This window comes from Drosophila miranda, chromosome XR (genome assembly GCF_003369915.1).
Source record: "Drosophila miranda strain MSH22 chromosome XR, D.miranda_PacBio2.1, whole genome shotgun sequence".
Classification (NCBI taxonomy): Eukaryota; Metazoa; Arthropoda; class Insecta; order Diptera; family Drosophilidae; genus Drosophila; species Drosophila miranda.
The window spans coordinates 31505860-31522231 of NC_046674.1; the positions used below are offsets into that span (position 1 = coordinate 31505860).

Here is a 16372-nt window from a genome sequence, read left to right on the forward strand (position 1 = left end):
GCTGCGGCTTCGCGATCAGCTGCACACTACGCTCGAACTGAGCCAGATCGCCGATTACATTGGACCTGCGCAGAACGCTCGGATACTGCCACATGGTGTTGTCACCGGCTGGAGCCGATAGCTCCCCAGCAAGAGTCCTTATGATCTCCACGAAGCAGTCCAGGGGCAAGTAGCTCTCGGAGCTGACAGCCGCGGCACTCCGGGAAGGCCGCCGGGAATAAGTCCGACCAGGGGCTCGCTGACGGGAGCACAGTATTGCTGAGGCCCGGCAATACGGACAGTGGAACTCCACGTTGTGGCCCTGGCTGAGGGCGAGACGATTCCGGTGGAGGCGACGCTGCTCCTTAGACTCCTCGTTACTGTAGTACTCCTGCCAGCACTTGTAGTGCATCACGTGGCGCAGCAGCTCACGTGCATGCCGCACTTGCCCTTGTAGTGCTCGGTGTAGTCAGATCACGCGTTGAGGTCTGCACAAACGCGGAGCTAACGAGCGGTGGTCCGTCCGGGTTGATGCTACAGTTCTCGAAGCACAGGATGCATTTGAAGCTGTTCTCCTGCGCCTGGTAGTGGGCCCGGTTTGGCCCCAGGCAGGCGGGTTCTGCTTTTATCACTAGAGCTGCCGCACCCTGTCCTCTAGGCTCTCATCCGATATATCCTCCCAATCCATAGCGGTGCTGCCCATGGAGGATGCCGCCCCCGGCTACTAAGGCTCCTGTTGAGATTGAATCCTGCTCCAGGTCGCTGTTGGCAAACATCTCAGCGTTCGACTCATAAAGGACTTTTGGCACTCTTCATCTGGGCCATAATCTTGGCTCGACGCTCGGCGGCCAGCTTGGCGCGGTCTCCTTCTCCTGGGTGCCTGTTCCTCGGATGTCAGCGGCGGCTCTTCGCCCGCAGTCTTCTTCTGAGAGCCGCTGGGCCGCCGCTGCTGCTGGCGCCTGCTTGGCCTGCATATCCTTGTACCGTTTAATGGTCCAAAGCACAAAGTCACGATGTGCCTCCAACTGTGCGAAATGAGATCAAATTAAAGGACATTCAAGGCAGGCAGTATATAAAGCGTGGACACTAACCCTTGGGCAGCGTGCTAGCTCGTCCAACTTGTCGAGGATTCCAAACGCTGCGCGCGCTCATAGAAACTGAGAAATGGGTAGTGCTCGCTAAGTTCCTCTTGGATGGCAAAGCCGGAGCAAATGTAAAATCTGAATTGAAAAGAAATTACGATGTTAACATCAGAAGCAGAACGAACAGAACAGAAAACTACATAACCTTCTGCACATGGGATTCCGAGAAGGAGCGGCTGCGAATGTCCAGAGCCGATCCATAGTCAAAGTGCAGATGCTGAGGAACACATTGCACTGCAATATGTTGGCCATGGACCTGTAATGGTAGCAAGAGAAAATTGCATTAGCATTAGCAACAGAATCCTCCATACGAGTATCCTCAAGCGGACTCACGTGAACGCTGGAGTCAACTGCGGCAGCATGGGGGGCGGACAGCAGACCAGTTCCTTTTTGGCCTTGCGACGCTCCCGCTGCAGCTCCTCGGCCTTTGATTTATCCTCCTTGGTGTAGTGATAGAAGTACACGTTGAATTCTTCGAACAGCGACTCCTTCAGAACGTAGACGCCCTTCCGATCGGCACCCACGGGCTTCTTGAACGTGGCCACCGTGTTGATGACGTCCTCGAAGACACTGTCAACTGTTGCCGCCGGTGGTGTCAGGCAGGGCGCGACTCAGCTCCGAATGGGAGTAGGATTTGATGCACAGCAGCTGGATTATCTCCTTGCGCAGGCGATCTTCCTCGGTCATCGAGCGATACTCCGGGCATCCAGCGCTCCCCGATGATGACGATGAGCAGCTCGAGGAACTCGTCGATCATTGACAGCTGGCGCATGAACTCATCGTCGAGGGGGGACTCGGCCAGCTTCGATTCGTAGTTGGACTGGGCCCATCCGATCAGATTGAACTTGTTCAGGGCATGGATGAGGAACTCGTTGCTCTCCATAAGAGAGGCACCAATCTGCAGGCAGACAATGTCCCTGTCCAGCATCTCGACGCGGCAGCGCACATTTCTGTAGAGGTACAGCTGGTGGAGCAGAGAGTAGCCGTTGCGGCGCCACATTCCGGCGGCCACCTGGGCAATCATCGCATGGGTGCACAGCACCGGCTCTATGATCTCGCGCGGCGTCATCTTGATGTTCAGCGCCTCGGTTTCGGCCACCAGGCAGTCGTAGCTTAGGTCGTGTGACCCCAGATGCAGGTAGATCCCGGCATAAAAGCGAGTCAATGGCAGATGAATGGACACCGGCCGCACCGAGACATCGTATATGAGGCAGTTGGCCACATGTCCAGCCACACTCTTGGCCTCCGCCTCCTCGCCTCCGACAATAAAGTTGTTGCTCACCAGAGCCCGCACCGTCATCTTGTAGAGTTTGTGCAGCAGCGTCTTGTCGGTGGATGCCCACTCGATCACCTGCGAAATGGTCGTGGCCAGCTTTATGTGCAGATTGAAGGCGCACTCCCACTCCGGCTCGTAGTCCATATGCTGTCCCGTCTGGCGAGTAATCGACTCCATGCCTTGCATCACATTTAGGACTCGCATCAGAGCCTTGCAGCCTTCTAGAAATCCAGTGCGCAGCTCATTGCTCAGAACGTCTGGCTGAGGCTGAGCAGATAGCGCAGGTCGTACAGAATATAGTTGGCTCGCTTGAAGAAGGTCAGGCTGGCAATGTTCTTGCTGAAGTGGAGGGTGCGATTGAGGATGAATTCTCGATGGCCACGTAGTAGAATGTGTGCAGCAGCTTGTCGAATATGCCCTCCTTGGCGATCAGGCGATGGCAATGCTGGGACGGTGAAGAGCTGCACACTGAGAGAGACTATCGAGAAGGCGTGGTCGTGTCATCGTTGATGAAGTCCTCCACGATTGTCGCGTAGCGGCGTGAGAACTCTTGGGCCAGCACCATCTTGTTCTCGTACTCCATGAGCATGCCCGAGATGAGGAGGCGGTGCCAGCAGGTGCGAGCGGTCTTCCACAGCTTCACGTCGCACTCGAGGATGTGGCGGATGCAGAAGGACTCCTGCTTCTGCTGCACCAGCTCGGAGAAGGTCTTGCGGAAGAGGTAGTGGCGGACAAGGAACTCCTGAACCAGCTAAGCAGCTGGAGGGCGAACTGCTGCAGGCACCGAGTTGATGTGCAGCACGGAGGTTCGCAGCGACTGGTTGTTGCGGAGATTGGTAAGGAGACCGCTCGGTGGTATCATCTGGTTCTCTATGGCCATCTTCAGCTCGTTGCACGCTTGAACGTGTCGCACTTGACCACGGCCCTGCCCTCGCGGTCTATGGCCGCCACTATCTCCATGGCCTCCTTGTGGCGGCACTTGGCGATCTTTGTCAGCGTCTGGATGACCTGTCAAACGTGTGCGACTCGTCGTTGTACAGCACCGTGCAAAAGTGCGCCCCATCCAGCTCCAGCCCCTCCCGTCGAGGCACTTCAGACTGGCGTTCGGCTCGATCTCCAGATAGTTGACGCAAAACGCCAGAATGCACTGAAGCAGATCTCGCTGCGCTCCAAAACGGCCCCACTGATGATCTTGCTCTCGAGCGGATCTTCGATTATCCTGCAACAGATACGGATACGGATTCGGATGTTAAAGTAAGGGGTAGCATGCTAGGAACACTCTCGTTTACTCACCAAATGCAGATGACAATAGTGATCCTTCTTCCAGGCCTCATTGTCCCCACAATCGCAGCAGCCACCGCCGCCGGAGGTGGACATTTTGTACTGTGGAAGCGATGCGCCGACCGCTTAAAGCAGTTTACGCACAGCACACAGGTGGGATCCATGCCACACCCCGGCAACTGTAAGTGGCTCCCCATTTTTGAACACCTTGCCGCAGACGTAGCGGTGTTGCCCTCGAGCCGCAGCTTCTCCAGCCCGATTTGGGTTATCGCCAAGCATGAACTCGACCAAACATCGATTATCTCCTCCTTGGCCAGGGCTTCTTTGAACATGCATTTCACTAAAAAAAATATAAGAAAACGAGCAACGGAGAGGCATGAAATAATTTACAAAGTTACGAGAACATATAGCTGGGGGTGGTACAATGCGGCAAATGAATTCGTTCGGTGACCCAAGACATTCAACGTCGATGCCTTCTTTAGGTGGAAGTAGGAGGCGGAATAAGGAGTATATGTATTTCCCTAAACTCTGTCGAGTATCGGGTATAACTAAGATAGCGTAGGGAAGTAAGAACATACATATGTATGGCGACTTGTTCTGCAAAAAATCGCTCCAATTGATAAGACAACACATCCATCAACCTCTGTATGCGCACCATCAAGCGTCCCATGTGAAACCAGCAGAAGCTGTTACGCGGCGGATACCAGGCAAAAACGCATTCCTCCTTCACGAATGCTCCAGTAGCCGCTTGTGTGAGTAGACTTCGAATAGAGAGTATACATATGTATACACATGCACATACATACATACGTGCATCACAATATTCAATCATTAGCCCCACTCTAGGATTAATTTCAGTTCTAGAACAGCATGGAGACTACTTTGTGATTCAAAGTAAAATAATTCGTCTTACTCGGGGATAGAGACGGAAGAGACCCTGTGAGTGCCAAAGTGAGTGGAGAACACACTACTTGAGTTAGGGTGAAGGTGGGGATGGGATGTGGGATTTTGGATAAACGCATTTAGTCATTGTTTAGCGGTGTAGTATTACTTGCATTCGTACAGCATACGTGCATATACATATGTATATATGTACATACATGCATTTGTATGTTCATATGAACATACATATGAGTAACACAATCATCATCGGTCTGTGTAAAATATCACTTAGTTTTTAGAACAGGTTAAACAGCATAAAGAAAGATATCATGACAATCATGATCGTGATGATGACGATGATGTTGCGACCGCAAGAGAGCTGGAGACTGGAGGCGAAGAGAAACCTTCCATCGAAACGAGTTTTCGAATTGAAATCAAAACCACAAATCGTCAAATACAACAAATACAAATACCAGTTCAAGGTCGCGCCTTATATGCAACACATACAATATGTACATATGTATGTACGTATGCAGGTATGAACTCGCCTGCATCGTTCAGAGCGAGACAGATAGATAGATACTATCCAATGAGAGTAAGAGATAGAAGTAGGAGCGGGAAGAAGAGAGCGGAGCGAGGGAATCAGATGTAAGAGCGACAGCGGTTCCCGTTAGCTATTTTATACCTGGTACTCGAAGAGTACAAGGGTATATTCGATTGTGGTGAAAGTGAATGGGGAACTTCCCAGAACTTCCGTCCTCCGTCCGTCCGTCCGTCCGTCCGTCGCTGTTAACGCCAGTTCTCAGAGACTATAAGAGCTAGAGCAACTTAATTTTGAGTCCAGACTCCTGTGATATCACACTGAACCGTCCCCTTCCGCCCCCACGAAGGACAAAAGCTGCGGCATGCACAATTTGACGATAACGACAAAAACTAAAAAAGCAGAGTCGCAGATAATGACCATATCTAGCAGATTGCCCGAGTCTAGATCGGATCGGAGCAATATTATAGCCAGAGGGAACAAATGAAATTGCAGTGGCTAGGCAACGCCTTCCACGCGCTCACTCTCTTTCTCTTCTCTCTCTTCACACACTCTTCCACAATCGACAACGCATCTGAGAATCTGACGTCGCAACGATTCTCGGGCTATCAACGAAAATAAATAAATACAACAAGTCTGCAGTGCACATAGTATGTATGCACATACATAGTACGTACATACATGCATATACCTACATACATATGTATGTACTGTTTTTTGCTATGTATCTATAGGTGATTCTTCCATTTACTGACAAATATGTGCATGCAAAACGTTCCAACTGTAAAACACCAACATATGTACATAACTACGTGTGCAACAGTGTGCTGCTGAGGCGTAATAGAGTGGAACAAAGAACGGAACGGGCGGGCGAGGGCCAGAACAGAGCAGCACAGAGGAGAATCGATCAGCACGGAAATGAACGGAACGGAACTGAACGGTAAAGATCACAGCTGAGGCGGAATTGTCCATGCCATATTCCACGCTCCTTGCGAAAAGCAAACAAAAAAGCTCAGCCCTCCCCACACAAAGAAATGTCCTTCCGGCCTTCTCCGGCGACATGCCACGATAGCATGTGTTAATCAGCTAATCGCGCCGAGAGGAAAGGAGAGGAGAGGAGAAGGAGAAGTTTAAGGCACCCCAACCAAATACCCAAGTACTCAAATGGAACAAAATTAAGCAGAAACAGAAAAGATTTGTTTAAGGATAATGTATTAACACGAATGACACATATATCATCATATGCTTACACATATATATACATATATGTACTTACATGAATATATGTACAATGTACATATATACTCGACACACGAATGCATTCACACAAGAAATTCTGTATGTCTAATTGTATCAGCCGTTTATTGGCTCCACAAAGAGACAACCTCACGAATTCAAAATCCATCCGTAAGTCTGAAGAAAGCTGGAAAAGACTGGGGACACGTCAGAGGACTGGGGCTGAGGCTGTGACTGAGGTCTGTTCTGGTCTGGACAAGGGCCAGGTAAAAGCAAGTTGAATAAACCGAATTGAATTCAAATACAAATATATATATTTCACATTCTGTTTTATCAGTCATTGTCGTCACAACCACCGTGGCCCAAAGTCTGTCCTCACAACAGTGTCATCTTAACATCTACGTTTTCTGTTCTGCTCGATTGCCTACGACGATCTCTATATGAAATTGAGAAAGTAGAAAGCAGCAAGGTCCTATCATGGTTATCCTGGATCCTGGAGCTTCCTAGCCTACGAGTCGAGTATGTGCTGCCAGATCCCAACAGTTTACCCCTGCACGAGGGGTATAAGAGCGGTTTCATATGTCAAGTCAATCGAAGTTCCAGCTTTGCTGTTCACTCTAAAGCTTTGTGAACAACACCCCAAATATAATAATAACAACAGATAAACAGTGGGAGGGAGGAGCGGCAGAAACGGGAGGTTGACGCAGTAGGCGCAATACCGAATCGTTTGTTCAAACGACAATAGAAACAAAATGAAACCCAAGAGCGAGCAGTAGTGCATCTCACTGTGTCCAGCTCGTTCTCGTAGTCAAAGTACTTGGGCGACTCCTTCTTGAAGAACTCGATGAAGTCGTTGCGTGTCAGTGTGCAGCCTGGAGTTTCAGCCGCCACTCCTTCAGCGGGGTGCTGCACTCGTCCGGGGGGCCCACTACAACGTCGTCCATATCGAAAAGATCCATCTTCTTCCTCCCAGTGTCAGCGTGTGTCCCTCCTATGCTCAATGCAGATGCAATGTTCGATGCTCGTGGCGCTGGGTGTGAGTGTGATGTGTGGGATGGGGTCGCTCTGCTGCAGTTTTAATGCTTTTGGTGTTGTGTTGGTGTGCTTTCAGAGCTTTTTCGATTCTTGCTTCTCTTCTCTTCTCTTCTCGAGGGCGACTTGCTGTCTCTTTCTGGCTCTCAGCTGTGATTTAAGCGTGGGTGGCGGGTGGCTTGTCCTTCGCACCTAACGCCGTTGTTGCAACCGTTTGTCGTTGTGGTTATCGTGGCTGCATTTGAACCAATTCGAATCGAGGGTTAGCGGAGGTGCTTCTGTGACTCTTTCCGCGATGAGGAGGCACTATCGTTCTCGTGGTTACTTGAAAATTTAATTTTCAAAAGCTGAACGGAAACGAGAAAATAAAACACATTTTGAATTTACAGCGAAGTTTCACGCAACAATTCCGATTCACGTTTCACTTATTTTTGTCAGTCACTTTTGAAGTTGCCCTAAGGATTTAGTTTGAATCAATATCCGTACAGAACACACTAGGCACAGGCACACTTCGACGTGGGTGGGTGGAAGAAATTGAATTGGAATCGTGGAATCGTGGGTGGAATTAGATTTGTAAGCTAGTCTTTAGTAGACCCTTTAGTTAGCCCTGAAGCTAGCCTTCCTTTCTTCTTAATGCTATCATACATAGGCACTCGGCTGTAGTCTTTTTAAGTCTTCAGAGATGTTCTTGATGATCACCTTGATCGTCTGTGCAATACTATTTTTGTCAGACCCGACGCGTCGCTAAGTTTCAAGATCTATAGAGATCAAGGATACAGGAGTGCAGTTTACGTGCATGATGTGCGATTATTGAAGCACTTTCTTTCAGTTCGAGATCAATGGCAACCGGAGGAGAAGGCTATCTGCGAGGGTCCTTGGTAAATCATCCGATTTATCTATTTCGCCGATGCATAGCCTTACCTCTGAGCAAACTTCGGCGCGCCGATGTTACATACATTAAAGTAAGATTAAGCCCATGCACCTATATATTTGAAACGAATACCTGTAGAATACAATATGTGCGCATTGAGACGGCTGATTCATCTGAGGAAGTTCTTGGACCAGCGCATTTCTCTTCCCAGCACTCCTATTCCCATCATGTGCCTAGGCCTAGCCCTAGCCCAATATGTGTTGCGGATACTCCTATTCACGTAGTATTAGATCTAACACGCACACACATTGCACTAGTATACGTACGTATACTTGGATTTCATTTACTTACCAAATGGGAATGGGAATGGACGAACTCTCTCTGCCACAAGCAAAAACTAACTCTCTCTCTCTCATCCTCTCTCTCCCTCGATTTCATTTTGCCTCAAATGAATTCAGGAATCTTCTGCGATCCTTGGGCACCACCTCGAAACTGCTGGGCGAGGCCATTGGCGAACGGATCACGTTCAAGGCCAAGGGTGCCAAGAAGCGTCTGGACAGGAACCTAAGGAGCTCCACGGAAGCGATCAGCAATCTCAGCGCTGACGCTGGCAGCCGTCTGAAGAATGCCAGCAGGCGATTCGGGTCGAACTTCACCTTGAGGGGGCAGGGGAGGCCATGGGGACAGAGAAGCGGAGGGTGGAGAAAGCTCCGTGGGAGAGTTTGACCTTGAGCGACGACAGACCATGCCCAACACGGATGTCTTCAATGCGATACAGTTCTCCAGTCCCCTGAACCGGAATGTCGTCGGCGGAGGATTCACCGATCTCCGCGATCAGGCAAAGGTCACTGCCAAAGTCAAAGTTGAGGATCAAGAGGTGCCAGCTGGGGGGGACGGTGCGGGGATGATGACGGCTGTTATGAGGTGCCCAAGGTGCAGGGTAAGCCCCCAGCTACGATGAGGCACTGAGGGCACGTCCCTCCCACCTCCCCGCTGGCCAAAAATCTCTCTCAGGAGCAGGTCCAGCTACGGACGCAGCAGCGTCCCCCGATCCGCGGAGATGACGCAACGACGTCGTCTCCGCCATCGTCCCTGCCAATGCCCGCGTTCCCTCCGCCGCGCCTCTCCCAACAGCCGGAGCGGTTCCGGCTGGACGCACTGCAGCCGCCCGTGCGGCAGAAGCGCCGCAAGAACTACGAGCACATCGAGCTGCGACGTCCCCCGTGGACTCCGCCGAGCTGAAGGAACTGAATCGGGCAGCGGCGGTAGCGGAGCGAGAGGAATCGCTGCTAATCTGCGCCAAGATTGCCGCCGAAGAGGCGAGGGCCCCAAAGCCAGAGCGCAGCGATTCCTGGCAGTTCTACGGCGAGGATGTCGATTCGCAGCAGGGAGAAGAGGTGCAGGAAGAAGACTCCTCCCGGGAACCGGTCTATGCCAACCAGGAAGCCACCTACGGGAAGCTCTTCGAGATGGCCACGCGGGAGCAGTCGCGGCTGCAACTTGTTGACCCCCAACCAGCAGCAGCAGCAAAACCAGCAGCAGCAAGAGCTGGCCTGCATCAGCGAAGATGGGGAGCTGGACAGCAACGACGGAGCCGTCGGTGGATGGTCCGCGCCCCAGGAGCTGATCGAGGAGTTCGATCCATTAATGAGCAGCAAGTGCTCGACGCTGGAGCGTTCCAACAAGAGCAACGAGCTGCTACTGCTCGAGCACCTACTGGAGGAGGACACCTACGGCACTGTGAAACAAGAGCGGGATCAGGACGATGTCAGCATGTGCACCTCCGAGGAGGAGCCGCCTAGTGGATGTGCGGCCACGACATGTGGTCGCCAGCCCCAGATCGTGCACCAAAATGCCAGCTGCTGAACGACAGCCTGGAGCATATGCTGGACCGCGAGCAGGAGCAGTTGGAGGCACGTGCCAGGCCCTATCTGAGCAAGATACCCGAGGGGACCGCCAACAGATCCATGGTGGACTTGGCCAGCGCCTCAAGAAATCGCACCAATTGGTTTGTGGCAGACGGTTCTCCAGTCACAACCACAGCCACAGTCACCTCCACCTCCACGTCCAGCAGCAGCACAAAGTCAGCACTACCAATCGAAGGCGACAGCCCACCCACCTACCTGGAGGCCATTGGAGGAACAGGAACCAGCGGACAGACCGCCCCTGTCAGTATCGAGTCTCGTTCTACGCTTAGCTCTCGTCTGCGGAAGACGATAACCACCTTCTCGAGCGTCAAGCTGCGCATGGATGTGATGAAGAGGCGCTCCAGCTTTAAGGCGGGGGCGAAGGTCCCCTTGTGCGGTTTCCCTCGGGCGTGGTCGAAGATATACTTAAGGAGATGCAGAACCGAAAGGCCATACTCAGGGACCGCCAGTTTCAGACATTTCTCGACCATGAGATGAAGACGCCAAGGGAGTCGATACCCTTGGACACCATAACCACGCTGCAGTGCGTCAGCAACAATCGCGTCACGGACACGGCGACCCACTTTTACTGCTTCGAGATCACGACATCTCAGCCGAAAAACGGAGGCAACGGCAACGGAGTAAGCGACAGCATGTCCTCGAATCCCAATCTGGTGATGACCAGCAGCTCGTCAGGGAACGTCAAGCAGCAGCGGGTTTCCCATCTGTATGGCGTGGGCAAGGAGTCCGAGAGGGGCGTCTGGATGCAGAAGATCCTTGAGAGTCTCACCAACAGTATGCCTGTCAAGTACACATGCCACTATTACCGCGCGGGCTGGTGCTACCTAAAGGTGGGTGAAGCGTTAAGCTCCTCCCTGAGACCCCATGCCTAATGCGTTGCATTCCGTTCCGTTCCGTTTCAGAACTCTATCACGTCAGAGTGGAGTGGCACCTGGTTGGTGCTTCGCAAGAGCCAGCGACGTCTCATCTTCGTGAGCGAGGCCACTGGGAATGTGGAGAAAATGGACTTGCGCAAGGCGCGATGCATAGGTGCTATATAAGAGCTATGTAAGAGCTATAAAATAACATTTAATTGCATTTCTATCCCTCTATAATAGTGCTCAAGGAGAGTGACGAGTCCATCGACAACCTGCACGTGGGGATCGGGCCAATGCTGATGATTGACTGTCCGCCGTATGCTGTCTACATGATCATGAGCTCGGCACGAGAGACAAAGATCTGGCGTCACATCATTCGGGAAGTGGCACACAACAACGGCTTTTCGCTGGGGGATCAGCAGTTGACGCGGTACGATGTGCCCGTGATAGTGGATAAGTGCATTAACTTTGTGTACATCCACGGGTCCATGTCGGAGGGGATCTATCGCAAATCAGGCTCGGAGAACTCCATGCACAAGCTGATGAGCGCCTTCCGAGCGGATGCCTTTAATGTGGAGATCACCCGAAACGAGTACAATGAGCACGACGTAGCCAATGTCCTCAAGCGGTTCATGAGGACTTGCCGAGCGCCTCCTGGGCAAGCTAACCGACAGCTTCGTCTTCGTCACCGAGCTAAATTTGGCCGCCGAGAAGATTCCCATCTATCGTGAGCTCCTCGCTCGCCTCTCGCCCATCGAGCATGAGACCTTGCGCCGGATCGTGGGCCACCTGGTGTTCATTAGCTCGCAGCAGACCAAGAACAAGATGAGCGTTCAGAATCTAACCATGATCTGGGGCCCAACGCTGCTGGCCAAGAAGGTGGGTCCCCTGTCAAACCTTGGCTACTATATTTAGGAGTATGTGCATAATTATCTGTATGTTTCCGGCTTCTCCAATAGAGCGATGAGCTAATCTACTCTCAGAAAGGGGCCGATGTTCTCAGCGATCTCATTCTTCTGTACAAGAACCTATTCCCCGTCAGTGCCGATGAAATTGTAAGTTGAACGCTACCTTACTTTGAATCTATGAATGTTTTTATACCAGATACTCAAGAAGAGTACAGGAGTATAGGAGTATGTGGTAAAAGTGGATGTGTGTATGACCCAGATGGAAGCGTTCCCGAAGCCATAAAGTATATATATTCTTGATCAGCATCAATGGCCCAGTCGATTGAGCCAAGTATGTCTGTCCGTCCGTCCGTGTGTCCCTCCCGATGAGCGCCTAGATCTCAAAGACTCTTAAGCTAGAGCAACCAGACTGTATGTGACTGTGATATCAAAATTTTACCCCGCCCCCTTCTGCAGTCACAAAGCACGAAAGTCTGTGGCATCCTTAATTTTAAAGATACACGAAAACGAAAACGTTGAATCATAGAAAATCATAGAAGATTGCCGAATCTAGATCAGATCGGGTCATTATTATAGCCCTAAGAAACAAATGTACGCTACGCCCAGCCACGCGCTCTCTCATTCTCCCTCCCACACACCCTTCCTCGTGCAGTGTGCGCGATCTGGCAGAAGAGAGCAGAGAGCAACACACCTTCTGACTGAGTATCGGGTATATCACAACGTTCCCTCTCATTCTTTACAACTATGTTATATTTTATTCAATGCAGAAACGGGAGCAGGACATGCTGGCATGCCTGCAAAAGTATTACGCTGCCGCCGAGACGCTCAAAGATGCGGTCAAGCAGTCGGGGGACATAAAGATCTGGATCAGCCTGAATCCGAATCCAGACAACATCACAGAGGTTTGCCATCAGTTATGATTGATCACTTCAGTATGTAATGATCTAATCGCTCTATCCGTCCAGGAAAAGATGCAGGTGAACGCCACGATTTCACCCACCAAAACCGCCTACGAGCTATGTCGGGAATATTCCGTCAAAATGCAACTACCAACCCATCAACTGACGCTCTACGAGGTGATACTGAACGGCAGCCTGGAGCGGCCCCTGCACCATGACACAAAAGTGTTCGACGTGATCCTTAACTGGTCGTACTGGCCGGAGGAAGATCGCAAGCACAACTATCTGATGGTGCGGCCCATTGAGATGCTGCGCGAAATACAGCGGGCGATCAAGAATCTGGCCACAGTGACGCCCGGCAAGGAGCTGCGCTTCGCCGACAATCGCACCAAGACGTTCAAATCTCTACAGTGCGAGCTGCGCGACGGCAAGATTGTTATTTCCAAGAAGGACAAAAACGACAAGACAACTATTATCAGGGAGATATTTCTGCAGAGCTGTGAGCGCAAACGAGACTTTCCATGGAGCTGGGCCATCACTTTTGTCGAGCGCACCCAGGCACAGATAATGAGGTTTGAGTCTAAAACTGATATCATCAGAGCAAGGTGATTTCTAAGACTTTCATCTCTCCATTGCAGATCGCGAGATGCTCCCTACATTGGCCATGTTCTGGCCGGCAGCGAGTGGGTGGATCGTACCATTTGGTATTCGAGCATCTGGTATTGCCTCTACGGTGACAATATTTTACCACCAGCTGAGATCATCCTCAAGTAAAGGAAGATCTGATCAGCCCTAAACCATATTTTTGTCTCTCTGTTGCATTTCTTTAGTTATTATGTACATACATAGATACTCTGAATTTATATGAAATATGATTAATTTACGATCCGATTTTCACCATCGTTGCACCCCGCCCCCTAACTTTTCGAAGTTTTTTTTTCCTAAACATAAAATGTCGAATAGCTTGGAAAACAATCTACATAGTAAATAATACTATCATACTAATGATCCACATTATCTGTACATAATCATAATCGCCTAAAACCAAAATTGTACATTACCATAACAACATTATTTTTACTTCTTTGCATATGTATGTATAACTGAGTGTTCGATACAGTCTAAGTATCGAAATTACTTTCTGACTACATATACTTTTGGCTACATAAAGCCAAACAGGCAATATTTTCATATTTTTAATATCATTTATTATATATTTATATATATACTTGTTTTAATGGGGTCTGCGATTATATACAGTACATACAAATATTTTGTACCCATTCATTTTAGAATCAACACAATCCAGAAAAGGAAATGTTGAATAAAAATAAAAAGAATACGGAATATACTGTTCATTAATCCGTTCATTATCTTAGAAATAAATTATTAATAATTTTAGAAAAGTATTTGAACATAGTTGTAACGATTCAGACGAGATGTTGGGGAATGGGAGAAGGGCGCACACTGTTATTCCCGGCTGGGATCCTCGGCAATTTGGGGTGGTGATCTTGCCATCCTCTCGCTGGTTGCCTATCCTCATTATTATTAAAGTTATTAAATATGCATGCTACGACGAGATTCATGAAGGATCTAAAATTGCATCGACGCGTAACTCCCGCTTGTGCTTTCTTCGCCTTGTTCCGGAAAGCTTCCCCACGCCGCAGGTCTCATTGACCCTCCCTTTCTTGGTCATTCCTAGATCGCGAGTGAACATAAACGGAATGACCCCTTTGCGTACCTATGGGATCTTCAGGGACATTCGGCTAGCTGAAGGCAATCCACTTTGAATTCACATTATAAAATTTATTGACCTCCAATATAGGAGCGAATCTAACTTAAGACTAAAAAAACGAGGGGGAACGTTGTGAGTCCCCTTCAGCGCCTAGTGCTCAAAGACTATAAGAGCTAGAGCAACGATGTTTTGGATCCAGACTTCTGTGATATGTCACTGCTACAAAAATATTTCAAAACTTCGCCCCGTCCACTTCCGCCCCCACAAAGGACGAAAATCTGTGGCATCCACATTTTTAAAGATATGAGAAAACCAAAAACGCAGAATCGTAGAGAATGCCCATATCTTTTAGACTGCAGAATCTGAATTGGATCGTATTATTATTATAGCCAGCATCAAGAAAACAATTTCATTTTTTCTCGCCCTGTCTCTCTCTAACACACACGTAGCATAGCCGGCTTTGCTTAGAGTAGAACATTAGCGCCTAGATCTCAGAGACTATAAAAGCTAGAGTAACCAAATTTGGTATCCACACTCCTAATATATCTGACCGAGACGAGTTTGTTTCAAAATTTCGCCACACCCCCTTCCGCCCACGCAAAGGACGAAAATCTGGGGCATCCACAAATCTCAGAGACTATTAACGCTAGAGTAACCAAATTTGGTATCCGCACTCCTGTTAGATCTCACTATAAAACGTATATCTCAAAATCTCTCCCCACCCCCTTCCGCCCCCACAAAAAACGAAAGTCTGTTGCATCCACAATATTGAGGATACGAGAAAACTAAAAACGCAGAATCATAGATAATGACCATATCTATCCCGTTGCTGAATCTGGATCAGATCGGATTATTTTTGTAGCCAACAGGAACAAATCAATTTGCAGTGGCTAAGAAGCGCCCGACGTCACGCTCAGACTGATTTTCTGTCTCTCTCGCACACAATCTTTGTCGTGTCGTTCAATATTAGCGGCGTCTGCCGGAGGAGAGCCATACTAACTAAGTATCGGGTATAAATGTAGAGTTGCGGTGTACGCAGCAACTCAGAACGTTCCCCCTCGTTTTTCTTTAACTTTTAACATTTGGCCAATATCACTCACCCCTTGGTCCGCATATCCACGAAAGCGTTTTCTCGATGAAGTCCGGATCTGAAAAGGAAACTCCAATCGAGCCTCAAGATTGAGTCACACAAAGGCAACACGAAATCAACACACTAACAAAAAAATTCTTTTCTTTTCCCACTAGTACTCTACGATATTCCTTCCGCTTTTGGAGGAAAAAATTCTTTGGGTCTTCCCTTTTTGCCCTCGCCTTCGTCTGCCTTTCGCCGCTGACAATGACTATCATACACGGAAAAGCTAACAAACTTATTTAAAATCACTTAACACTAAAACATATTACTAACGAAAGTTTCTGCCTTTTTCAAATTCAGTCCGTTTCTCCTCCGGAACTTTTCCGATGATGAGAATCACTCGCACCATTAATTTAAAGACCTCGCTATGCCCCTGACAGCTTTTGGTTAGGCTCTAGTTAGCTCCCTCTAGTGCCTCAAAGCTCGCTCTCGAAACAAAACAATTCAGTTCTTTTTCAAAAACTACTTAATAGCCCCGGTTGAGTGTTTTGCGTTGAATTGGGCCGGTAACTGAAACATTGATCATGGCTACTTCTTCTCGCGACCACTTTGAGGTCGCCGGGCTAAGGTTGGTTTCTCCTTTCCTGGGACACCAGATTTCCTTGGAGTCTCGGAATCTTTGGAACAGCTAGGCAGATCTGGGTCTGTTGTGAGTCGAAGACCCAACCAAGGA

The 16372-nt window shown here is 49.4% G+C and overlaps 1 long non-coding RNA gene and 1 pseudogene across 1 annotated transcript; one reads left to right on the top strand and one right to left on the bottom strand.

Moving 5' to 3' along the window:
* Nucleotides 1-920: 920 nt before the first annotated feature.
* On the bottom strand, nucleotides 921-1317 carry LOC117186499. The gene is made up of 3 exons (XR_004471554.1): nucleotides 1267-1317; nucleotides 1071-1199; nucleotides 921-1004 (listed from the first exon to the last, which is right to left on the bottom strand). It is a non-coding gene; the product is annotated as an uncharacterized LOC117186499 (long non-coding RNA).
* A 5109-nt stretch (nucleotides 1318-6426) lies between these two features.
* On the top strand, nucleotides 6427-13780 carry LOC117186496 (annotated as a pseudogene).
* Nucleotides 13781-16372: the final 2592 nt, after the last annotated feature.